This window comes from Pipra filicauda, unplaced genomic scaffold (genome assembly GCF_003945595.2).
Source record: "Pipra filicauda isolate LSUMZ 115617 unplaced genomic scaffold, ASM394559v2 scaffold306_size1276767_pilon, whole genome shotgun sequence".
Classification (NCBI taxonomy): Eukaryota; Metazoa; Chordata; class Aves; order Passeriformes; family Pipridae; genus Pipra; species Pipra filicauda.
Genome location: NW_024104428.1, coordinates 124,987 through 152,635, shown reverse-complemented (window position 1 = coordinate 152,635; position 27,649 = coordinate 124,987). Strand labels below are relative to the sequence as shown.

General features: G+C 40.8%; 1 long non-coding RNA gene across 1 annotated transcript; it reads left to right on the top strand.

Moving 5' to 3' along the window:
* Nucleotides 1-35: 35 nt before the first annotated feature.
* On the top strand, nucleotides 36-27,649 carry LOC120323641. The gene is made up of 3 exons (XR_005564300.1): nucleotides 36-125; nucleotides 4,551-4,674; nucleotides 27,081-27,649. It is a non-coding gene; the product is annotated as an uncharacterized LOC120323641 (long non-coding RNA).

The window sequence follows — 27,649 nt, the reverse complement described above, 5'->3', positions numbered from 1 at the left end:
GATTGTATGTCACGGTTTTCACAGCTGCTTAAAAATCAGCCGCATTTTTAATCTGCTAATGAGATCCTGAAATATTTAAAAACCACAGAGGAAGGATTAATGCTGGTGAAATAGTTCAAAAAGAGGTAAGAAGTTTTGTAATGTGGAAAGTCATCCCAACCTCTAAGCAGAGTGAAACAGCAGATTTATTTAAAGTGCAAGGCTGATTTATTTAAAGTGCAAGGCTAAGGAGAATTCTTTAAAATGTATCAATGAAGTAAATCTGCATGGGAACTTTGATTCATTTGTGTGTGTATTTTAATGGTGGTTGTTATTTTTTTGTGCCAGAAAAAGAGAAATGCACAATAGTGTAATATGGTGTTTGAATGTTGGAAGAAATAGAAAAATGAAGTAGCATTTAGCTGAATGCAGAATAATAGACTCTACAGATGTCAATTGACAGTATCATGTCAGTTTTTATAACGCTGTTTGTTCCATTTTTTGGTCACATGCTCTTCACTAAGCAAATAATGCATTTTTACCTCAGCTATGTCACCTATTTTCACATTGATTAATTCACGTAGTCATCTACATAATTTTTAAATTAAGTAATTTTGATTTAAAGTTGCTGGTAAATAGCAGGGGGGGGGGAAAACCTCAAAAAACAGGAAAATATTTGATTTCAAAAGAGCCAGTCCTGTTAACACGTAGTTTTCATCATATATTTCCATTTGCTTTTAATTACAAAGTACATTTTCGTGAAAATTACGAACTTTCGTGGGTTAAGGGTTCCTCTGCTCCTGCTGTTTATTTCTTTCATGCAGACATACTTCACTGTTTCTGGCAACCAGACTATCTTTAAAGCGGCACATGGTAACATTGCAAACTCTGACAGACTCTGAACACTGACTTCAGTGGGAAACGTGGAACAACACAAAGCCTGAATCAAATCTTGAGGGGGTTTAAACTGATAAACTTCTGACTTGAGCCAGACTTCCAGGTTTCTTCTATCTGAGCACCTTTTATGTGTATGTGCCCCCACGTAAATACCTTCAAAAACCTTTTGAGAGGTGAAAACTGAGATTACATAGTGGCAGAACCTCTGTAAATAATAAAATTTCAGCTTGCCATACAGCATTCCTTTGGCTTTTGTGGCTGACTTTGTACATATAATATAAATATAATGAGCATATGAGATGGGTTTCAATGAGATCAATATCTGTATTGCATGAATTAACAGTAGTTTTATCAGGACTGGATGAAGTCTTGATCTAAATAGGAATGCTGCTCAGCTGCATAACTGTGCCCATGTCATATGTGAGGGGAAAGTACGTTTTACTCAACAGTGCTAGTAAGGCTGAAAGGGAGAACTAAAGAATCTTCATTCATCTGTAAGATCTGTAAGTAATATTTTCTGCATAATTTTATTCGTGGTTTATCTTCCATTTCAGACTTTTAAGATGGCAATGCTGAAAAACAAGCATTCTCCCAAAACCGGAAAAAATCCCACAGGGAAACATATTCTCCTCTAAATCTTTCTTTTGAATGTATTTCTTCCTTAAGAACTGTGCTAATATAGCCATAATTTTTCAGTGCAGAAAGTTAGGTGGCATTAGATGTTAGGCACAGACCTTGTCCCTGTCATCCAAGCTGTGCTGGCACAACTGTTTGTGGGACAATCCTGTGAGCTAGGCTGGTGTGCTGTCTGCATTAAAATAATGCAGAAGATATGATTTGAAACTGTCACCTCACCAAATACTACCCTGCCACAAACTGATCATGCTTCAGTGGATATGGGAATCTCACTTAGCAGAATGGTACTGCTGAAGGACAATTCAGGGGAGACCAGCCACACATCAAGTTATTTTTATTCCTTATCAGCATCTAATTAATTTGTATTAAGTGTTGGCTGGATAGCTGGGAGTGTCAGGAAGCCTATATGCTAATTGCCTTTAAAAATAAATGCATCAGAGCCACTGGGGCATTTCTGTTGTGTTCTTAGGTTATTCATAGAAATTATGAGGTTATCAAATGCAAATGTGATATTGGCAGGCATATGCTCAAATATCATCTTCCTAAGCTGTGCAATTACTCAGGGTGTCATCTCAGGCTTCAAGCAACCAGAAACTTCTGTTCCTACATAAAACATCATCGAGGTATTATAAGGCCTTTGGCAACAGAACACAATTAAAATACCTCAGGCAGTGAAACCCATTAATACAAAAGAGGCTAAGTTCTGGAGAAATAGTTGGGGCGTGCCTGTTTGACAGTGACAGGAGCACAGAGCCCTTGCAGATTAAATCATCCTGCTGAGACTCTGGATCCTCTGCATGGTAATGTCACAGCAGAGTGCCTGAGCTGCCACGCTTAAAGATAATTTGGACATCTCCTTGCTCCACCTCAGTGGCCACAGGCAGCAGTGGTCCTTCTTTTTTGTGAGTTCAGATCACATCAAGGCAGCAATGGTACAACACAGTCCAGATGTTTATGTTACCAGCTCCAGCTGCAGCTGTATTAGGCTGAGTGTCCTGTTCTCCTGCTGACTCCCTCTGCTCCCATGGCTGAGTCCTTACAACCACCTGCATGGGTGCAGCCATTCCAAACAGCTTGGATGCAGGCCACTTCTCTTTGGGAAGTCAGTGGAGCAGTGGTTATTATGGGGCCAAACCTGCTCTCATGTGTTCTGCAGGATCAATAACCCCCCCCCCCCCAGCTCACAAATAAGAATATCCTCTGAGATCAAGAATTCTCTGTCAACACGCTGAGTTACAAAAATACGAATTATACAGGCAGCTTCTCAGCATTTATACAGTGCTTTCACAGTAAACCTATACTGTTTTCATCTTTTCAGCTAGAAAAAAGTGAGGTATACTGCACTGTAGTGAAACAGCTTTACTTGCAGACACTTTGCTAAGCTATCTTCACAGATGATTTTTGAAAACAATAGTCAAATATTCAGAATAGTATCCAGGCACTTAAAATTCACACACGAAAATTATATGCTGGAAACTTTCACTTCACTGTTACTGCATTTACACTGTGTAGAGATTACATTACACACATAAAGAAAACATTTGTATTTTCTAATTGTAGAAGTTTTAATGAACACCAGCTTTGAATCATGACTTTTTCTATATCTACAGAAGCATAGCATACACAACTGCAAGACATTTCCATGTGCTACCTTTCTGATGTGTATGAGACCTGACCCTAAAAAAGCATCTCTATGCAGATAAAGGTGGGGTCTGGACACAGTTAATTTTTAAACTCTACTGAAATTGCCAGCTGTGAGGATTTCTGGAATGGCAACATCCCATCCTTGGAAAGGGAACAATTTATTTCATGTAAACATGTAAAGAGCTTACAGATGAAAATTGCTCTCAGTCATTCCTTGCATGGCCTGTCCTTGAAAGGATCATCCATTTTCATTTCTTTCTACATAATTACTGAATTACTCATCTCGTAATTAATGTACTGTGACCTTAAAAAAAAGGTGAACCAGAACTTTCTCTGTCGTCCCACCTGTACTTTTTAAGAGTGCAACATCTCTTCCCATCTCAACAGTTATGATAGAGCAGAGGTATCAGTGGCACAGTCCAGATGCACATTTTACAGGTTTTTCCAGGCAAACTAGAGCTATATAACCTTGTCTAGTGAAATTGTATCTTCTAACAGCATTTTGCCTTTCATTTTTTCTGCCAGAGGGCCTGTCTGCTGTGGACAAGCTAGATATTATTGAAAATTATCAATCTAGCAATAATAATTGTACCCATAAACCTTCCCAGAGTGTTAGCCTCTATCATTAACTGAAAAATGCATTTTTACATATAAAGGTATGAATCTATGTATCAGGTACTTTAATGAAACCTATGTGTAATATATGCCATACTTCCATTTCAGAAGTTTTTATGAGTTGTCCAGGTACCTAGTCAGGGTCTCTGGCGTGATTTATTAGCTGGTTAAAATTCATAAATGTTGTTTCCTTTAAGCATTTACAGACTTTCTCATTAGCACCTGTACAACCATTGCTACGGGTACTACACACCAGATGACACTTGCCAAAATCATCCTGCCTCCTGCGATGCCACCTGGCATCCTGCAGGCTCCACACTCACATGGAGCTCTGGGAGCTGCCTCTTCCTTGTGCCCCCAGCTGAGAGCTCATATCACCCAGTCATACCCTGAAAACTGCTTTTTAGCGGGCACCGTACAGGTTTTGGCTCTCCTAAATTTGTCAAGTAATTCCTACCCATCCATTTCCACTTGAGCTAAATAGAAGCTCTTTATTTGCAAAGTGTGAAGACTGACTTGCTAAATAAGTGGTGTAATAAATGAATGATTTAAATTATATGACAATGATTTGAGTGGCTCAAAACTTCTCTCATGATTTGTGTGAAATCCACGTGGGAAATGGCATTTATAGCTTCAGTGAAGGTTTCTCTTTGCTCAAAAGCTTTCACTATTTGGCCTTAAATAAACTCAGGGACAGAAATTCAGCTTCTAACATGTTCCTGTAAATCTGCATTTGTTATATGCCTGTGTCTTCTTTATTCTGCATCTTTTCTTTACAGAGCCCTTGTCTTGCAGATCTCCCTTTGAAGGCTGGAGACCAGGCTGCCTGCAGCAATGGAATTCCCTGCTTCCCAATCTGAGCAAGGGCAGAAGAAAGGAGGAGGGGAAAAAAAATCCTGCTAGGTAATCTCTGTGAATTATAAACTCATTAGTGCACATTCTGGGTTTGAGTTGACCGAAATGTGTTGCTTTGGTTGGAATTTGTTTTAACTGTATAAATGACAATTATTATAATGTTTGGATTTGAGAAAGTGAATAGGAAACTGCTACACATGGTTTAAAGTGTGTCATTTTAATTTTATGCTTGGATAATTTCAGTATGGTGGTAAGACTGATGCTTAGCAAGTAAAGCAGAGAGCAGAGGAGAGTGGACAGAGCGTGAAAGTTTTGTCATTATGTTCTGCATTCTACAGGGAGGGTGATCCCAAGGCCTGAATTGCAGTTAGTTGGATGTTAACTGTTTGGAAATGTGCTGATGGCCAAACAGATAATGAATGCATGGCAGGGCAGCATCAAGCATCTTATCACTAGAGAGCATTAAACACACAAATATATACAGGACCTGTGCTCTAGGAGGCCTCAGGCTGGTGAAATAGCCCCTTCCCAGCTGCTTTTCAGGTGCTGTTCAGGCAGGCAGGGAGCAAGCAAGTGGCAGAACTTCCGTGCATATGAACCAAATCCTTGCTTCACAAGCCAGGCGTACTCCAGTAGACCCAGGGAAGTATTACATGCACTGAGTAAACCTACAGTAGATCAGGACTTGCTATGTCTGAGCGGTAGACATGGACATACTTCATGAAAGAAGGTACTTAAGCTCCTAAGTGGCCTTATGTTTGCAAAAGCCAGTCCATAGAGGGCTGTATGTGAGAGGTATTGGTTACTTTATACCTCTTCCCATATAAAAAGGCAGCTGTGTTGTTGTGTTCCCAAAGGACAGCTATGGATTGGAAAAATCAGCTGTGAAATGACTAAGAAAAATTTGGTTGCTCTTCCCAAAGCCAAAAATAGAAGCGTGCTTATATAGCAAAGATTGACTGAACCCAGCAGTTGTTTCTGTTATAATGGAGCAGCAGAGCTGCATTTTGATGAAGAATTCTGCTGCCTGACTTCGACATGCCATTGTGGGGAACCCTTCTTTTCTTTAAAAGAGTGTTTTCTTATGATTAGGTTATGATTAGCTGTATGTATTATGCTATAGGGCATAAGTCAAACAAGGTAGACTGTTGAGCTCTTTTCCTCACCAACAGGAAACTCATGTCACTGCCATGGGGTAAGTAAGGTGCCCACACACCCCAGTGAGGCAAAATTCCTGGGTCAATCTTGATACTGCAATTGGTGTTCTGGTTGACTTTTCAGAAGCTTCTTCATATCTCTTGGGTTCTCTGAAACTGAGAGTGACAACATGTGACAGACTTTGCTCTTGAGGATTTAAATGCTGCTTGTTCCCCCAAATCTCTTGATATCTTCTTTGTTTTCATGCAGTAAATGTACTAACTATTTTCTTTAAGACTGCAGCCAGCTGGCTGGTTCTATTCCCATCAATGTTAGTCACTTGTCTGACTTATAATATGACTTATTACTCTTCTAACTGATCTCCTATTATGTGCCACTTTGCCTGAATTCCTTTTCTGAAATTGCCATTAGTGCTTAGGTAATAAAAGCCCAGCATCCTGTACATACTTCACATCACTCAAGAATCAACCCGTCAGGATTGTTATTCTTCTTAGTGGCTTTTCTACAGATAAAATCAGCAACATTGTAGAGGTTTTTATCAATTGTTAGCTTATTGTAGAACATATTTCATATAGCAAGCATTGTGCTGTGTGCCACTTTGGAGTGGCATTGTGGTTTCATAACATCCTATCAGCATGTAGACACTGCAGTAAGAAGCACCTGATTCTGACTTTGCTCTGACTTTGTGCCAGCATAACTCTATTGCTCCAAATGGACAGAAGTGAAATCAGAGTCAAGTCCAACAGAGTTGCAGAGATGAGCTGGTGGTCTAAGCAGAAACTTCTGGGCTTTGTTGTAAGTTATAAATCTGCAGGTAAATTTTCATTCATCCTCCTTGTCCGTAAATGCATTGCGGGTCTGGCGTTTGCAGGCCCAAAGTTTTTTGTCTGGCAGTTTTGTTTGGTTTCAAGTATCCTCTTACTCAGCATCAGGAGAGTAATGAGCAGCACAGTGCCAAACTTCACTCATGGCAGGGCTCTGCTGCTGTCATGATGTTACTGCTGCTCACGTAGCTTTCCCCAAATTAGCTTTTGACGAGCTGCTTGTGTCCCTCTGCAACTGCAGAGAATATAGTGCAGCTGCCAGAGAGGTTTGGTACCTCTCCAGCTGAGATCCAGGTCACTGTGGCTACACAACTGTTGCCACCTGACCTACTTAAAGTCAATTTGAGAAGAGTTACTTAAGCTGAAGTCAACCCTTTCTGTTCAGGGTAGATGAAGACTCAGGCCCAAGTGTCTACCATTGCTGTGCTAACCACAATATTATACATATGCTCATACATTTCTGTGTATTATTTGCATAATTTCCTGTCTGTAGTATCACTAGTGTAAGTCTTAGTTAATGAGATGATTATATGTTGCCTGCTGTTCACAGGTATTATTTTTTAGAAATATGAAAGTTTGCTTCCTTAAACACAGTTTTTTATTGTGCAAAGATTAGTGATGTCTGATATAATAAGTTTTTATGTATTTCTCCTCTTTTGTCTTGACTAAGACTATTTGTAATATCCATTTTGGGTGCCCACTTTACACTTCATGGAGTCTTATACCCAACCAAAACAATACAGATCATTCTCAGAACCTTGGAGTCAAAAACATGCATCTGGAAATATTTCCCTGCATAGACAACTTTAGATCTCTTTTTCCTTTTGTCTACAGTCATAAATCATTGCTGGCCTGTATCATGGAGCTGTGGTACTGTATTTGTGCTGTGCTGCATTCCAGCTGCTGTTTCTGCACTGAATATCCTAATAACACTTCCATAATTATCCTCAGTTGGAAGCACTGTCAGTTTGATGAGCTTCCTTCTGCCTATGTTGGCCTACTGAACTACCCTCCTCCTTGAAGCTCCAGTGCTCGTGGCTCTGACCTCATCAGAAAGAACCAATAACACATCCATGAGGGTTTTGAAGTGTTGGAGAATTGTTGTCTCTTCCCTGCCATCAGAAGCAGTAACAGAACCTTGATGGAACCAGACCAGCAGTACCCGCGGCACGACGAGCACGGCTGAGATTATTTGCTTGCTTCTGTGCTCTGTCTCTTGGATCACGTTCAGTTTAATCAGCATTCAAGGCATATAAGAGAAAGCAGTAGTATCTTAGGTAGTCCTGTCCCCTTCTTGTAATTGTTGGGGTGATAAGAATTCCATAACCTGCCTGCTGGCTCGGGCTATCTGTCCTTGTGTCTGCGGCAATCAGAGTGGCTGCCTGGGGAGAACACATAAGCCTGTTCACATCCTGGTGTTCATTCCTTCCTTCTGTCCCAGAATCAAAATTTTTGGATTAGGCATATCAAGGGAACATTCCTGTCCGTTCCTCTTATTATCCATTTATGGACCTGTTGTCCATGAAATGTGTGCAGCTGCTTTTTGAACCTATCGATATTCTTTGTTATCACAAACTCCCATGGCAAGTCTGGAACGTAAAAAAATTCAGCTTAAATACCACGGTTACACAAAGATAAGCAAGCTTTCCAAGTGTTTCATGAAAGGGAATTTCTACCATAAAAATAATCTGTCAATACTTTGATTTTTTTTACTGTAGCAGATAGCTGCACAAACCATGAAATCAGCAAAGCAGAGTGATACTTCCATGTTATGAGACACTGAAACACGAGAAAGGCAGTAGTGGGTCATATAAAAGGTATGGGTAGTCATGGGTTTCACACAGTCTCCCCTTTCCAACACTCACCTTGATGCTTAAGGTAGGTCATAAGCAGAGGGAATACTTACAGTATTATTTTCCCAGCACTTTTACCATGCTTTCAGTGATTTGGAATTCAAGGACAAAATTCTCTCAGGAACCTAGCCTAGTGAAAGGTGTCTCTGCCCATGGCAGAGGGGGTTGGAATTAAGTGATCTTTTAGGTCCCTTTCAAGTGAAACGATTCTATGATTCTACGACACCCTGATCCCAAAGAGTTTGAGTTTAACAGAAATTTGCAGTATTTTTCTTTTACAAAATTATCTAGTTGCTTTTTGAATCCCTGTGGTCTGAGCTTTCAAAACACTTTGTGACAGCCTGTTCCCTCCATAAGAATGCTGAAGTTCTGTTATTTGCATTGAGTTGTTGTGAGCACCTTATGTGTATGTGGAGAATTGCACAGAAAAACGCATAATTATTTTGGACAACAGGTTCAAAGTGTGACTATGAGCTGTGAACAGAAAAGAGGAATTGATTTTTTTGGATTTATTTATTTGGATTTTTTAATAATGCTATTAACATGACATGCCTGCCTGATCCCTGACTATAATAATGAAACACAAACCGAGGAATGTGTGGGGAATGGTTCCAAGCATGCTCAGTTGTACACATACATAGTTATACCTATATGTGGAATCAAAGGACCTTTTAGTAGTCATGGAAGCTTGTTTGGGTTGATCCAAAGGGACAGTAGTGGATTAAACTTCTGAAAACAACAGTCCTGATGCTGCCAGGCTCTTGAGAACGTGGTGTGTTTTCAACAAGGCCTCCTTCCTGCTCCAGTCCATGGTATTGCTTATCTTACAAAGCCAGGCCTAAGCCTCCAGCCCCAGGACTGAACTGGAGCCTGTTGAAAAAGCTGGGATGGCGGAGGAGTGTGGGGAAGGTTTGTAAACAGCTGAAGTGGAGCCTTCTGGGTTTAATGTGTTCCATAACCAGTTCAAACAGGGCAGCGACTGAAAACCCCAGATGTCAGAGTTATACAACAGCTCCTTCAGGAAAGCAGCTTTAAGTTTTCAGTGGGCTTTATAATAAAGAGCACGCATGAAATGTTCACCCACAGATACTGAAGTGTTTGCTTTGCTAGCAGCACTCACCCACCATCCACTCTCAGCTCATCCTTTCATAGGGGGAGAGAGGGATCTTCATCCCTAATGCATGTTTTTACATTACCCTTATGTTATTGTGTGTGGGTTGTGTATAGCAGACTTAATGCAGCAATTTGCAGACCTGCATCAATTTAGTGCTTTTTTTTGTTTGTTCTTAAAGAAATGCTACATTGAACAAAAAATTTGAGGCTTTTTTATCCATCTGGGCTAAGGTTGAGGACTTCGAATGAAAGTGGGTTTATTTTGAAACTTACAGAAGTTTGACATTTTTTAGTCATACCTGTAGCTTCGTGTCCCACTAGTGTTCAACTACCTCTAATCACCATGAGATGTGACCAGCTACATCCTATAAGCAACCATTTCTCCCCTCATCTGAAGGGAGTCAAGACTGTGAGGTTTTCTACTAAAACTGTTTAAAGAACCCCACATCAGCTCTCCTGGTTTTAAATATTCAACATTTCTACCATTTTCCTACGAAATTCTTATAATTTAGTGTTATTAGTGGACAGTCAGGATTCTTCCACGTGGCACTTTTTGTTTTGTCAGGGTATTCTTTTTTACCCTGTCGTGGGGGTATAACAGCACTGCTACTTGTTTTGCTGTCTTGACTGAATTTAAAACCTCCAGTCTTTTTAAACAGAAGGAATGACTTAAAAGGACCAACAGTGACTTGTGTATTGTTATTTGAATAAGACTAGTACTTTGGTTTGGTTAAGAATATAAATCACAGTGAACAGTCATTAACTCAGTCTCTGCTCTCAGTTTAGGTAACAAATGCAGCCTTTACACACAAGACATAAAGAAGGCTGCAGCTCTGCCATCCCTTCAAATGCAAGCTGCTGTCTACTCAAATCTCACAGTGCTGGGCCCACTTAAAAGTGGAGTACTTCTGGTTCTGAATGCTGTAGGAAAAAGATCTTCACCTGATACTCATTACAAGGCTCAACGTGCCTCTGCTGCACAATCATAAGTTCTCTTATCACCATGCATAAGACCCTTTAACTTTGATGCTTCCTTAGACCACCTTTAAACTGCCTGGAAGGTTTTGGCACAGTCAGGACTTATATGAGCACTGTCTGATCTCCCTTTGCTTTGTAAGTCTCACTGGCTTTTCCTTCCCTCTCTTTGACTCTATATGTCATTTATCATCAGTATGCTGATCTGTACCCATCTGTGCTAATGACTTTATCCCAGTGTTTTCATGTGACTGTAGTAAAAGAGTAAAAAAATTTAGTCAGGGTGATCCACCTTTCAGTCTCAAATCTCAATATTTACCTTGTCACTAATATTTACCTTGCCTCACTAAATAAACACTAATCCCAACCTCCAAACAATCCATCCACCAGTAAAAGCTCCTGATGAGAACTGTCTGTGATTGCCGACTAGTCTCCACTGGAGTACTGTAAGAGGATTTTAATAGGGTTTTTTTTTTTTTTGCTATCAAGGCTTGGTCAGTAAGGCTTGACACAATATTCTCATTAATGAGGTGTGTGACTGTTCCATAGACTCTTTGTTTTTCATATTGTACTCAGTGATAGTGTAATATTCTAAAAAATGAGAGAACACATCAGATGCTGATTTGAATCTATTATAAATCAGCAACTAGTAGTCATATCATCTTACCTTATTTTTCCAGAGAACATGAAATATATAACAGCAACACAAGTTCTGTTTCCACAAGTCTAAGGAAACACTTCATTAAATGACAATCTCTTAGGTGACTTTTTCACCTTCCCTATTTGATCGGTTGTACAATCGCTGCTTTCTCTTAAAACGGTCTGGATACAGAGAAGTAAGAGCAAAAGGATCTAACAACTGCCCCCCCCCAGCTAGCCACAAACCTTGATGTAACAGCACATGAGAAAAACAACTAGCTGGGGCCTGTCTCTGCAGTGTGGAAGCAGGTGATGTAGGTGCAATAAATCCTTTGGAGGCTTTCTGCTCACTTTGTTAAGTGTGTTGGTGTGAGGCTTTTGTACCTGGTTCTTCCCAGATCACTGTGTCCTACCCCAAGCCCACACATCAAAAGAAGCAACACACCAGGGTGAAACTCACCCTGCAGATTTCGTGGCAAAAAGGCAGAAAGAGCCTCTGTAGCCCATGGAAACTTCACATTTTTAATATATGAAATATTTTAAATATATGAAATAATATATGAAGGGTTTCCGTGTATTGCAGCGTCAAAAATCTTCTGCTGTGCCATCAACACAATCCTACCCATTGGACTGAATGTGGGAACTGAATTTGAAACGAATCTGACAGTTATCTGGGGATGGTGCAGAGGCTGGGAACAGTTACTTGAAGTTCCATGTGTCTATGGTTTTAATGCATTGTGTGCTTAGAACAAAATCAACACTTGGTACTTGCAGAGATGAAAAGGTATAAATCAGTATTTAGCACAGCCCAAAATTTGAGCCTGGGTGAGGGCTACCTAAGCTATCCTGGCTGCTCCGAGGAAAACCACAAACTCCTTATCTGTTTTCAATAAACTTTTAGAGTTATTCCATCATCTCTGTTTTCCACTTCAAATTGGAGCTGATACACCACAGGTACTAAAATTTAAAAGCAAGCTCATTTTTCTATAATAAGACCAAATCATTTTTCTGCATAGAGTTCTTTTCAGTGTCCTTGATGAAGGAGTATGAAATGTTTCTTTTGAACAGATGGGTTTAGCTCAGCGCTGTGGTAAACTGATGGCTGGTGCTTTAGCCAGGTGGTCGGAACCCTCTTCTCTGGAGGAGACTTATGACAGTAGTACCCAAAAGGATTGAGTAACATGCTGAATTGTCCATTCTGTTCCCTCCCATATTATGCCTTTTCCCCAGGACTCTTGGTGGGGGAAAGGTTGTAGTGCAGGAAGGAATAGGTTAATGTATTACATTTTATTCAACAGCCTCTGTTGGCAAGGTCCAAAGGGTCCCTACTTGAAACCTACCAAGGTATCTTTGCTCTGAATTAAATGGGAGAATTTCTTTGCTGGCATAGAGATGCTTCTAGGGTCTAATTCACTTTTGGTTTTGGACAGTGAGTGCCTCTCCATGCTGGGGCACTGTAAATGCTCATCCCTGTTTTAAGAGCACAGTCCTTACACTGAGTAAGGACTCTTCCATCTGCCTTTCATATGGGAGGACCCTACACCAGGGCAGATAAACTGAGTTGGTTACTCTTACATGGTTTTCTGGTGACTACATGATTTATCATGAGCTTTCCCTCATAGTTTTTCTCTTATGGAGAGAGGTTCTTAATATGACTGAAGGAATTACTGGATTGTGGTAAAGAGCATGTAGAGCTTGAGTCAAAGGGTATTTTCAAATAGTTGACTTTTCCAAGAGCTCCTAAGGGTAGTGGCTTTGACTTTAAATATTGTAATTCTTGTCTTTCGTAACAATTTTCTGATAAGCTACAGCCTCATTCAATTAGCATGGTAAGCAGTCCTATTTTGTGTAGTTTATTTTGTGCATTATTGAAGTTCAATTTTCATCTACATTATGAGAAATACGTGAAAATAGCATCCTCTACTTACCAGCATGTAGATTTTTTTTTTTTTTATATTCCGTGTGAAATAAAAATAGAAGTAAGGTAAAAATGTGACAGAATTAATGTAGTACATAACTCTGGGGGCATCACTGTCTGGCAAGAAAATTCCTAATGAAATCATCATTCAAAGGAAACCTTGCTTCAAGTTACAGAATGCACACTGAAAACTAGAGATTAATATGCTTAAAGGAAAAGTAGATAAATAGACAGAAGGTGTGATTGAATAAAATTCTCCCAACTTGGGTAGTTTGTATTTCATTTTGTACTTATAAATCCGTGTTATAGATGCCTAGAAGAGACTTGGTATTTTCCCCAGGCTTTCCATCACTAAGTCATTACTGTGGGTTTCTCTGCTGCACTCCTGACTGATATCATATCACCAACTGTCCTCTGGCAACTACTCCCCAGCAATTTGGCTCGTTTGTATTACTCACTTTTAATCAGATAAGATATATCCTTCAGCACCCGCTCTCATCCTCTGCAGGCTTTCTTTAAACTCACTAAGAACTGACTGAAGCCTGGTGTGGTAATAAAGACAGCCCCATTAAAAAAAAATAAAAAAAAAATTCTTGCAATGTAGGATAAAACTTACAGTTTCACTTATTTAAGGGACTTTTTTATGATCACGTTCGATGGGTTCTATCAGGAATTTAGACCTATTTCAACTGAAGTGGCTTTGTCGACCTATGTCCAAGAAGGCACAGACTCATTCTGGAATTCTACTTCCTCCTGCAATTCAAGCTGCAGGCTGAAATCAGACAATTTTCAGGTGTTTCCAGTAGTTGCTCAGAGAGGGGTACTTTATTAGTTTCCCTTTCTATGCTGTCCGTAGTTCCCGTGCCCCCAGTAAAATGCAGGTGTGACTTCAGAGGCTGCTGGTGTGGTGCCTGAGGAGTCGGTATCAATTGCTCCACAGCTCTGCTGAGCTCTAAGAGTTAAGATCACCATCTGAATTTCTCCTCCCATGATGAGCAACTTCCTCTCACCAAGCATGGGAAGGCATCATTCAGTATGACTCTGGACCACATTCAGGAGCAGTGTTTTATTTCCCCTGAGGAACAGTGGTCATATTACCCACTTAAAATAGTCCAGGTTTTGATTTTTCATTTGAGGAGCAAAATTATTCCTGGCTAGCCTGAGTTACGAAAGATTTGCTTTGAAGAACAATAAAAAACTGCTGATGCAATTATAATGAAAATACTACTCTGAGGTAAAGCTATAGGAAGAACAAGGATATATAAAAGCAATTTAATTTCATGGGTTTTGGAAGCATTGCCCTTCATCTATTTAAGATCTATTTTTATTAAATTTTTTCAGCCTGGAGGTTAATTCATTTTTTAATGTATGTTTGTCTTTCAGCAGATTATTGATTTAAGCAGCAGGTTGCATGACAGTGGTCTAGAAATACTAATTTGCATGTATGATTTTATATTTCCTCTGCAAGAATCACAAATGGCTTTTTCATAAAGCTTCTTTCACTCAGTTGCTTTTTTTGAAAACTATGCTAAATGCAGTTTGGTTCACTAATGAATGGTCACATGATCCTCAGGATAATGAAATTCATTTATATTGGTCTGTGCTCTCTGTCCTTTACTTCTCCCACTAGGATCTTTCCTGTTCTCTCCCATGTAATACCCTCAGATCTCTCGCTCCACTGTGTTCTTAACTCCTTCTCCTACCCCAAAAAAACCAACAGATCTCACCATGGGCCTTACCCTCTTCCTCCAGCCTGCTGGCTGGACCAGAGTCAGGCTGACCAGCTGGTGAGCACAGACTGCCTTGCTACAAACAGGAACTCCTCGAGTAAGTGGTGCTCTGTAGTGTTAATTAACAGGGTATTCACTTAATTCATGCACAGCAGCAGCTCATGCTGGGAGCCAAATCTTTGATTGACAAAATCTCCAGCTAAACCAAGCACTTTGTTGATTTAAACCAGAACCTAACCCTTAAAGCGAGAGTAGCAGTCGTGTAAGAAACTGCTGGGTGATCTCATAAAGTGAATTTATCACGTCTCTGATCCTGCAGTTTTCTATATGTTATTATACTAATTCATTCTTACTTCCAGCCTGGCCTGCATTTCCATGTCACTATTGCAAAATGCTTTTTTCAGAGGTTCAGTGTGTTCCAAGAGTTCTTGGAGAAATCTGTTGGTGAGTTTAGTTCTGCTTTTGAAGTCAGGTGGCATTCAGATTTGGAAGAAGCCTGACTTACCTTGCACATTATTCAAAAGGGGTTTTTACAGCTTAGAAATGTGTAGTTTCAAGCAGAGCTATGTGTTCACATAGGTACCAAAGTGCCTGAATGAATAATGCCAAATATGAGCCTGAAAAAAAAGAAAAGGAAATTTTCTTCTATAAGTTTTACTCTTGTTGCAAACCACACAGTATTCACTGTGCTTACACAGCTATTCCTTGAGTCATGCAATTGTTATTTTTTTAATACTCCTTACCTTTTATTTAAAGCTCAAATAAAATTTTATTCTCACAGTTACTGTGAAAACACCGTGTTTTCCAAATGATCCAACCCAAATAAAACCAAAGGCAGTGTAAAACCAGAATGAACCCAAAAGCTTAGAAGCCCAATGTGTAACAAAAAACTCGGATGAACTCGTTCTTAAATTCAGTTGTTTTAAAGTTGATTTGAAGTTGTGATTTTAGGAGGACATCAATTTATGAGTTTTGATTACAGTAGACCAAAAATAGAGCTTATTAAAATGGAGAAAATAACCAACAGATCTTACCTCACGGGCAACCTTCCAGAAACAGTCCAGTCAGTGCTTGCGTTTGCTAAGGCAGTGAAAATGGACATATCAGATCATCAGTGGAGACAATTATTTCCAGCTATCACTGCTCAAGTCTCTGTTAAGTGTTAACCAGAAGGGAAGGTGCCGTGTATGGGATTGTCCTTGTGCGCGGAGCCCTGCACGGACCCAAACCTTTCAGCTTCTTGTCAATGACGTCCATCTGCTGGACACAAATTGATATTACAGCAGCCAAAGCCAACAGCTTCTTAAAAGGTGTGTCAGCACTGTCTGTGTGTATCATTGGGATTTAATTTTCTTAATGGAGATGGGTTTATTTGCAAATTGTTGAAGCCTGCGGGACAGTTTATCGGGCAGACTGATTTCCTCAGTAAGCCTATTGCTCTTGACTGAGATAAATTCTCACTTTTTTCTCCCTCCAGTTTCTTACTTACATCCTGCTGAGGCTGCTGCTGCTGACATTTTCTTCAAGTTCAAAATCTGGACAGTGCTTGGTTCCCTGCTGATAAATTTACCACCAGAAAAAAAGTGGAAATTTCGGAAAAAAATGTTGGTCTCTCGCTGTCTGAGAGACCTAAACAGTGTAAATGAGTTAAAGGCAGAGTTCCACAGTCCCTCTCCATTTGTTTTAGCAGACATCACATGGGAATGCGCCTGAGAGACTTAAATGAATCGTCCTATGTGCACTAGGTCTTGCTGCCTAGGAGATGTACAACTGGCATATGTAATAGCACAGTGTACCTGAAAAAAACCCTATGTTTAAAACAGAAAGGTAAAAGCTTGAATTAACCTGATTAACAAACAGCTTTATATCCATTTTTTTTATGATGAATAACTCAGAGCATCGCAAGTCCCTCATAGGGAGTCCCAAGTCCATCATGTTGGTTACCATAACTCGTGGAATTAAACACGGGTCAGAGAACAAGAATCAAATTACAAAACCCTCTTGAAAATGTCATATGGTTTTGAGACCATCTAATCAAAATTATTCAAAAGTAAAGTGTTTTTCAGCACCAACCAAAGGGTTGAACTGCCAGAAATGGGAATCCTGCTGAATTTCATATCCTCCCACCATGTCAACATGAAAAGGTAGCACTGTTGCTGCCTATATGCTGCACTTATCTGTTCTCCCTGGAGTGTGTCTTCACTGCCTGACTGAAGTGATTAACTGATAGATCCATATTTCTGAATCCCAGCCAACACAGTCATCATTTACTTCAGTTGTTGAACAGAAGGGCAGTAACCACAGAGTAACTGGAAAGTGGTTGTAAGTCTTGCTTTGATGGCCTCTGAGCACTGAGTGTCCTGCTGTGCATACTCTTTTTCTCTTTCGAGCACCTATATGAGGCTAATGAATTACCCTGTGAGCTGCGCTGTCCCTAATGCTTTGCAGACTGAGTAGAGCAGCATTCACAACCATTAACTTACCTTAAAAATTGATGTTTGCCATTTTACAAGACATTTTCTCCTTATGGTGTGTTTTGTGAGCTTGCTAGAGCAAGGAAGTTCCTCCGATATGGGATACCTCTAGCAAGAAGCTTCAGGGTTACTTGGCAATTCTGTATGAAAAACACTTACTGTTCTCAACAAGTTTTAATTCTAACAACCTTTTAAGACTGCTCTAAACAGAGGAAGTCAATAAAATCCTACTCAAGGTGTCATTTGGACAATTCCAAAGTATAATAAATAGTGAGACAATTGGTAAGTGATGTGTTGGTGTGTGTTGGTGCTTTGCTACACGCAGCAGATTAACCTTCTGGTTTGACTAACTTAAAATTCACTATGTGCACTCAGCTTTTTTTCTTTTTTTGAGAGGGAAAGCCATGCACAAATGCAACAACTTTGGGTTTTTTTGCATCTCAAAAATATTAGTTATTGCTGTTAGTACTGGCATTCATATTCTATTCCTTGTACACAGCAACATGAAAACCAACAGTAATAGCTGAGCAACTTCCACCTGTGCATGGTGATGTTTATATTCTCTTTAAAGAGAAGGTGTAAAGGGAGAGAGTTGTTCAATTACTGAAATAGCTGTATGTGTCTCTCTGAATGTTTTAGAGAAAGTAAATTCTCAAATCTGATTGGAAACAACATTGACATTTGCAAGGACTCTGGTCACCTTTTTATTTGCAGAAATTTCTGTCTTCTGTAAAGATTTGTGTCCCTTCATTCTAGATCTATGGGAACTCTACTCTTACTTTGGGGAGGCAGAAACCTCATGCCAAATGGGCCTTGCTTCTAACCAGTTTTCAGGATGGAGCATTAGATGGTCTTTCCAATGTCCTGGAGTCATCTCCAGGCACTGACCATGACCAGTGAGTCATGGATCGAAGCTACTCCTGGACCTTAGGACTGATTTTCATATTATTTTGCTATATAGATGCCATTTAGAACAAAGGGAGTATCTCTACCAAGGTTAAATATTCTGAGAAGGGAGAAATTACCTTTATAAATACTGCAATATGCCTGAGGGACATTTTTTTTCTTACACAGTATTATTTTAAAAGTAATCAAATCTGCTGGGAGTGCAATGTCACGTGACTTGATTTAAAGCGTCAGAAGATGACCACAAAAGTTAAAGTTACTATTTCATCTTTGCCATTGTTTCTGCTGTGCCCAAAATTTACAAAACACAATAATGCCTGTAAGAGCTCCAGCAAGCTGACGTCTGTCCATCCCGAGGCACAATGGAAGGAATCAAGAATAGAGCAGCTGCCTGAATTCTGAATCGTCTTGTTTTCATGGGCTCTTATATAAGGCTTTTTTTTTCTCCTTCTGGCTCTGTATTTACCAAGTCAAGGGTCTATCTCATTGTTCCATTAGTGCACTACCTGAATTCACAGCAAACCAATGAAATATGGCAATAAATCCTATTAGATGCTGCATGCGGAACATAGTTCCCAAATGCTCTCCTGAGCCATCCACATCCCTCTCGAGCAGATATCTCCTGAGCCATCCACATCCCTCTCGAGCAGATATCAAAGACAGTGAGATCATATGCGGGAAAAGAGAACGACAAACTTTTTCAGAACGGCGATGTATGAACTGCACAACACAAAAAATGCCGTTCTTTGGGAAAGCGAGATTTTTCAAATTGTCTGCGTACAAAACCACCGATGGGATGAGTAGAGGGGACAAAGTGCTCCCACCTTCATCCCTCTCTCCCTCCACGTTCCTGGCAGGAGTCTGTGCAGGCCAAGGCTACAGCAGCTGCCCCCCTGCTATCAGACCCCACAGCTTCATACGTTAGCCCGACTTCAGTCCGACTCATTTAAAGGATTAATTTTCGTACAGTTTAGCCTGAAGAAAGGAGATGCAATGTCTTAAAAGCATGTTTCATGCTTTGCTGTGGGTGAGGTACCTGGCTCATTTGTCCTTCATAACTTGCAGTTTCTGAGGTTGTTAGGGTTGCTTCTCTCCTACACTGCTTCCTGTCATGTAGCTGCTGGATCTGGGACATGGTGTTGCACAGGCCTGTTTGCTTGCCATGTTATAATTTCTAATTTATAAGTAGGCTGATGTTATCTATAACCCACTCAAGAGATACAAGTAGGCTTTCAGGTGTTACTGTCCACCAGGTGAACATTCACTGTGACTGAAACCTCTTGGGTTTCTTCTGTTTCTCAAGAGGTTCAGCACTGGGCCAGCAGGAGCTTCCTTGGCACTGTCAGGAATGAAGTGTTTTTTGGCACGTGCAGAAGCTGAATGCTAGGCACCTGGAGAACTTTAAAATTGAAATAGGTACCTACTTAGTTTTAAGAGCCTTCAGAGCTGGGCAGCAGCTGAGCAGAGGTTTTTAGTATCAGTGTTTGTAATTGCAGCTAACGTCTGCCTAGCTGCCTGCTTGGATACCTAAATGCCTTTTTGGGATCTGACCCTCAGTGGGTTTTTTTTAAACTTTCTTATGCATTAAATAATAAAGACCAGGCAATTAAGAAGTCTTGCTTAACTGTGTTAGCCTCTTGAAGAGAGCCACAAATCAGCCTCATTTCCTCCTCCTGAGAATTTGTTACAAGGGCGAAGGGAGCCTCTGCAGCACTTCATGGCAGAAGCTCATAGGGCTGCTCTATGGAGTGCTCTGTTCAGTTGTTTACAAACCAAGTGTGATAGATTGAGCATCCCGGTTGGATGTTTAGTTTGAAAAGTGATATGTCAGTTGCTATTTAATTAGGACTCTGCAGCCCACCTTTCTCAGATGCTGCAGCTTATTAAAGCATTCCCTGATTGGGAATATGCAGATGCTGTTGGTGGAAGAAATAGCTGCCTTTAGTCAGAGTGAAAGGACTTTGCCACCTCTAACTTGGAGTTATGGCAGCAGACTTGGACCCCAGGGCTTAGGTGTAAGGACAGAGCAGACAAACAGGCTTCTATTTTCCTTCCAAGGAAAATGCTGTCAGAGAGGGCTGTTGCTGTGCTCCCTGTTCCAGGAGAGGAAATGCTTCTCCATTGCTGCCCGTGTAGCCTACTCACATGGCTCTTCCCTGCAAGAATTTCAAGAACAGGTGAGCAGCTTCTCTGCTGTTTGCTCATTTGAGCTGGGATGTGAGAGCAACAGCAAGCAGCTTAATTTGGTGTTTAATACCTCTGTGAGAGGCTGCTTGCAGTAAAAGAACATCACAGTGTTTAAGGCCAGGTTTAACAAGGCCTTGAGAAACCTGGTCTAATGGGAGGTGTCTCTGCCCATGGCGGGGGGGTTGGGACTAGATGATCTTTAAGGCCTCTTCCAACCCAAGCCATTCTGTGATTCTCCAGTGGTGCAGTCTTCTCTTATTTGGAAGGCAATTAGTACTTCTTTACAAAATTAGAGGCTTTGAGTCTGCAAAGAGACTCCCTGAAACTGTAAAGATATCTCTAAAACAAAAAGACAAACTCACCCCCAAAACTGATGGTGCTCAGGGGAACTGATACACTTGGAGAATTATATATCTTATTGATACTAAGCTACAGCAGCTATGCCAGTGCCTGTTTGCTTCAAATGTACCTTTTGAGAGGTGACAATTCTCTGTCTCACTTTGAACTATGAAAGATGGGTTTAGAAGAAAGTATCTTATTTGTGTATATATATACACCTATATAATTTTTTATAGAAAAGCAGACATTAATGAAGTAAAACATTGAGTACTGTTGTGCTGGACTCCCCTCCTCCAAAAAACCTGGTTTTTTTGCACTTTTAAGGCAGAAGCACAGTATTTCTTCTGAGTGTTAGAGATAATGCATGTGTGTGTGTGTAGGGGCAAGGGCTGTTTAACAGGTGAGAAAATTCCATTACGGAAGAAAAAGGTGGAGCTTAATCTTCAGCTCTCTTATGCCTGACTTTGGGAGCATTATCTTTATTCAGTAGTTTGCTTTGGCTTTTTTGCAAGCAAGATTCTACTGTATTTCCCAACTCCTCTGGCTTTCAGGAAAGCAATATCTTCCTTTTTAAATTTGTTCTTTTTTCAGGCAGTTTCAGGATGCTGGTTTTGCTCACTTGAAGACCTCCTTTTTTGTTGAGGCAGTCACATCCCATAGCATAGAGACGTCCACAGAGGAGGAAATAACCATGTCAATGAATCTTGCTGCCTACAAGAGACTAAACAAGCTGCATGACTTAAGCCTGTGCTTGAATGACAAAGTTCTGGGCATGATCTTGAGCTGATTAAGCCCACAGCCTCTATATCTCCAACTCTAAAAGAAGTAATGGGGACAGCTGACATAGTCATTGTGGGAATTAGTGTATTCATATACAAATATTTTACACATTTTACTATGCAATATATTATTTCACTAGGAATTAAGTACTTATTTTCTCACTCATACAGAGTATTTTGGCTTTGTGATGGGAAAGGAATGATGCCACAGACAACTGAGAAGAGCTGGCTAAGCATTATCAATAGCTGCATTTTATTTACCAGGAGACTGGCAATCCTCTAGAAGTATTTTTCTAGCCATTTCCTTCACCATACACAAGAATTCCTTAGATGAGCAAAGAAAAGCTAATAAAAAGCCTAAGATAATGAGATCACAATAGCACTATGAAAAAGAAACTGGGAAATACTGGCAGTCTTGATTATTATAATAACCTAGTATAAGAGAAACCTATATTGATACTCTAATATACACTCTTGGCCAAAGGATTAAAAAAACCTACACCAACCCCCCCAAAAAGTTGTTAAATTGTTAAAGGCATTTATGAAACTGCAGGAAAACAACTTTTCACTTCCATTTACATGTATATATATTTACAGCTGGGAAATGGCATGTGGTACTAAAAACATGGCAGTGTTCCTTGTAGTAAATGCTTTCTGTCATGTAAACCAAAAAAAGGGTTTACATTGCCCCATTTTTGCGAACAAGAGTGTTCATCAAATGTTCCTACAGTCACTATTCACACCCAATGAAACATAGGAAGTGTTTCTAGCTGAAATATTATTGAAACCACTTATGTCAGGCAGAGGGAAAGGAGGAGGAAGTAAAAACTGGACACAGTACTGCAATTATTTCGTTTCATGAAGTAGCCTACCTGGGAAAGATGAACTTGCAGTGTTCGGTGACAAAACTGTTTGAGTGTGTTATTTGTCTGAGGGTGAAGCAGGAACACAAAATCATTCCTGTTCTCCTGCAGGTTGCAATATCTGAATGCAAGATGGGGAAGAACGTTAGCTGTGCCAGCAGGGACGGTTGTAGAACACCAAGGCATCACAGGGAAGTCAGATTGTAAGACTGTGGGGTGTTTTTTTTGAAACTGAGAATTAATCCAAGATAAAACTGATCACTGTTTCACTCAGTCCTAGCTTGGACTTGTGTCTCTGTCCTATTAACCCTACACATGTCTGTGCTCACATGAAGCAAGCCTTAGCCCTACCTTAGGGTTTGTTGGACTGGGTCAAACCCTTTGCAGTCAGCTGATGCAAACGTGCTCTGCTACAGTCACTTTAGTGGTTCAGGTTTGTTCTAAAAATGCTGGACTGATGGTTTCCTATGGGCTTCACTCTGGGCCAGGCATTGTCAGCTTGCCCCCAGCTCTGTATCTGCAGACACTTCGTATTTTATTCTGGCTAACTCATCAAAAGCATGCCCATAGGAATGCCAATCCACACTTACAGGTGGTGTGTCAAAGACTGGAGCGCTGCTGTGACATTGTGTGAGCAACCATGCCGATGACAGCGGGACCCATTTCAGAGCAAAGTGTCAGTCAGTGATCACGAACTGGTCTCTGGTCCCCAGCCTGCAGAAAAATAAAAACATATCCTCCCAGGCTTTTTGGTTGCCAGGAACTGCTGGGCTTCATCCTCGATTGCTCCATGCACACCACTTTTTCTGCAGCTGAGAGCTTCACAGGGGAAGCAGGGAGGGAATCTGTGCTCAATCTGTGGCCAGTCAGGGACCAAAGAAACCCGCAGGGTAACTGGAACAGCAGTGGAGCTGCCCTGCACTGGGCCAGCTGCTGCTACTGTACCAGCTGGAAGGCTGAGGGAGCACCCCAATGTGCTTTTTTTTCTGATGAGGAGAAGGATAGAAGAGAACAGCACCATCCAGCTGTATGAGCATATTTCAATCAGTTTTCTGCTTCTCCTTTGCAGTTACTTCCCAGCTGCTTCACACTTCCCTCTCAGATGTAACGGGGCCCCAGATTTCAACTGCTGAGATGGAAACATGCTTAATAATAGATTATGAAAAAGACATGGTGAAAAATTCCATTATAGATGGAGGATTTTAGTGCCAGATTGTGCCCTGGGATTCCAGTGCATATCTTCCATTAAAGACATTAAAAATGTTTGCATTTCAAGGAAGAATTTGGACTTTTGACACAATTCCCTCTTTTTCTTTGGGAGCCAAACATTTTCTGTGGTAACAGAACATATTATAACAAGAATAAATATAATGCATTCAGGCACCAAAATGAATAACAGTCCTTGATGTATTTGCTGAAGATTTCAGGCATGAGATGTGAAAGCTGTTAGTGGCTTGAAGAAAGATATTTGCTGTAATTGGCACTGCAGCTTTGGTTTTATTACAAAATATGGAGGAGATAACCAGAGAGGTGTCCAGACGCTCACATCCTATGGAGAGGTTGCATTGCATCTCATGATCCTAAATTTGGCCAATGGCTTGCTGTATTTCATTGCCTTTTGAATCTAGAGATCTCAAAATCTCGGGTTTATGTACTTGCCACACACAAACTGATGCCTCCTGTTCCAGAGGGGTCAAAACCTTGGTGGGGAGTGCGTATGGCTGTATGTAAAAGGGAAATTTTAAGCCTTTTTCCTATACTCACAAGGTGTTGTATGGGTTAAAATGGCACTGTGTGAATGGAACACTTCTTTTTTTTCCCTCAAACGCTCAACCCTTCAGTTTCTGTGTTCTTTCAAATTGGAGCAATATAAGTATATACAGAGTGCAACTTTGTCCTCCAGAATGGAAATAACTCCCATCCTTCTCTCCCTCTTCAAGTGTTTGAGGCAATCTGTTTCCATTTCTTCAGTAATGGAAGCGCCTGCCTGCCTGCCTCCAATTTGTGCTTCTTCCCTGGGGAATGGGGAAAGACAGAGCTCAACTCAGGAGTTTTTGAGCTTTCTGTTCCCCCCTGCTTTCCTGGGACTTGCAGCCTGTCCTCTGGAAGTGTAGATCCCAGTGGTGATGGCACTGCAGTTTTACAGGAATATGCCCAGCATCCCCTGAGTCCTCAGGTCAAGATGAGCTTCCTGGCTGGGCTACCCAGTAAAATGTAATTTGAAAACCTTTAGAAATTTGTGTGGTGGCAGATCTCAACAGAAACTCAACTTGCTTTAGAGAGGGTTTGACAAAATTGAGTGTTCTCCACTAGAAAATGCTGTTGCATCAAAGTTGACTTTTTTTTTTTTTTTAAATTACTGTCCATCTCATCAGGGAATTCCCAGCTAGTTGTGAACAGACATTGCTTTTAATGTTACTATTCCTTTATATATTTAAGGCATAGAAAATGCCTGGTGTGTATTTCCTTGGGATGCCATGTGTATCTTCCGATTTGGTCTGCTTGTTTAGGAAAAACTAACAGTGTTACATTTTTGGCTCTTGAGCAGCCCGTAACAGCAAAGCCAAGGGGCTTTGCCTGTAAATACTAGCCACAGCTAGCTAGGGTGTGGTTTCCAATGATTTAAATACTTATAGAATGCCAGCAGAGGGTGAAACAAGGGGGGGGAGGTGGATGAAGGAGGGGAGTTGTTGTTTTGTTTGTTTTAATCTCTGTGGAACTGCCTAACTGCACAGAGCTGTCTCCTCAAAGAAATATTTGGAAATAATTCTATAGTGGTGAGAAGGGAGGGGAAGGACCCTTACTTCTTGTTGTTATTGTTCAAAAGGTTGGAAAGGCTTCTGAACTGTTTCCCAGCATTTACTGAGGCCTTGACATGAATTTTCTGATCTGTGGAAGTGGTGAGCACCTCCAACTCCAACACAAAATCTCGTCTCCAAGCAGACAAGTAACTGAATTCTTGAGGAGCCTGTGCAGATTGCTTCTACCACGTTGCTATGCTCTTCCTCTCTCCTCCAGGTACTACAGTGTACCAGACAAGCCATGTTCCCTTGATGTTACAACCCATGTAGCTGCTGTATCCAGTCAGGTTTGGAGGTAGTGCTTAATTAGTGCTCCTTGAGGGTTTTCTGGCCTTTATTTCTTATGGTTACCCTTAGCATCACCAAAGTTCAGCGAGTCCAAGGATTGGACTTAAACCCTGATGGATTTAAGAAGCTACAAGACATAGCAAAGACGAATGAACTTTGCTTAAAATAGAACCAGTCAGTTCTTTTCCTCATTAAAGAAACACACTGTGGCAGAAAGCTGGGATGTTTCCTTTCTGTGAAGGTCTTACACCAGTCATATCTTAGCTGATTCCCCTCCTCTCCTTTTGTCAGCGTGAGGCATCTGCATTAGCAAGCTGTGCTTTTCATTCCAAAGTGATGAAAGGGGACAACAATAAATTACAATGCCTTTTAAGAAGTCTCCAAATCTTATCAGATCTCACATTTCATCCTGGCTGCCCTTTCATGCCATTCTTTAACCATTACTCTAATCACCACTCAAAATTTACTATTTTGAGTGGACCTAAGTTCTTGCACCTAAGTACTTGTGCACCCAAGTGCTTGCAACTACTGTTGTGAAATAGTATGGAGGCAGAAAGCAGAGACCCTCTCTTCCTTTTTTGTAAATTCCTACTCCTTGTGAAATCCCCAAACTCACGACCTCCCATGTTTCTGAAAAGAATGACCCTGTATGTACTCTGAGGTATTGTTACACTGTTAAAAATGGAAATCTGAGGCTGCTTCTTGTGGGGTGGAGGGGAAAGAGTTGAGAAAGGTGGTGGGTTTACCCCAGCTGTCTCATGATGCTTGAACACTGGGAGTAGAAAACAATATAACCAATATCTGAAAATGCAGCCACTTACCACTCTTTTATATAAATTCCAGATTATGAGCCAAAGTCACTGTTGACATAAGCAGATGCAAATCTAATGAAGTCACTGCAGTTACTTCTACTTATGCCAGAGGTGAATTTGTCCCTATTTTTGGAACATGCTAGTTTTGTGCTACAGCATTGGCACACTGTATCATGTCAAAATCCTTTTGAGCAATGGCAGCATGCCACTGGCTGACTGACACGGTGCATCATGTCAAACATCTGCCTGATAATGGTCCTGGCCTGCTTTTTGACATGATGCATCACGCCACTGTATCGTGCCCCGAAGGCATCTGATACGAATTGTGGCAGGATCTGATAATAAGGAATGTGTGCTAACTGAATATCAGAGCATTTTGGCATCTTGTGGAAAACAGTGATCTCTGTGTTAGTGCATTTATAAACCTCTCAGAAGTGCCTCATGTACTTGGGTGAAAAATGATCACTTAATGTACTCCCACTTCAATGTGTCACATTAACATAGTAGATGATAAATCATTTTCTGTTTTGATCTGTTCTGCTTTAAGGACTGATATTGGATTTTCTCCTAAAAATGATCGATTGGTATTGAAAGAGCTTGTTTCTATATTTGTGATTTTACAGGCTTGTTTGGTTACTGCTATTAAGTGTGTTATTAAGGAGGGTGTTGTTCTGGGTTTTGGGGGTTTTGGATTTTTTTTTTTTTTATAGACTAGCATCAGGCGTCGTCGCTTTTGCATCTGAAAGCGTTTTACCTCAGACAGAACGGTGCTAAACAACATTTTCCCTAAAACAGGAAACATGTTTCACAATCCTCTGCGGCGAGCGGCACAAGCTTCTCCGAGAGGATCTGCGAGGGTGGAGAGCAGCCAGTCGTCCAAATGCGAGGAGGAGGCCGGGTGCCAGGAGACAGGGAGGCCAGAGGAATGCCTGGAGGCAGCCTGGCCATATGCTTGCGGTAAAAACCTCCAGGTCAGGATCAGGCTCGTGTCCAGGAACAGCGAACTTCAGAAGGTGGTACTTGTTATTGCCCGACCGATGGCCTCTGGCTCCTGCAAACGTCGCTGTCGGGATAATGTTCTGCCTTAGGCTGGTTGTTGCAATAGGAAATGAGGGGGGAAAAGAGATTTTTGAAATTAATAGGGCCCAGATCGAGCGGCAATCAGCGCTTGGATTTTCTGTTTTTGCAAAGAAACCATTCAGAAGTCCGTATATTTGGTACAGCAAAGTGTATGCTGCAACTGTATTGTACCCTTGCAGATACTTCTGAGTGACTGCAGAGTTTCACACTTCAGATTGAATCTGTTTACACAGATATACAAAATGCAACAGGAGCAAGTTATCAGAGCGCTATTAAAAAAGTAT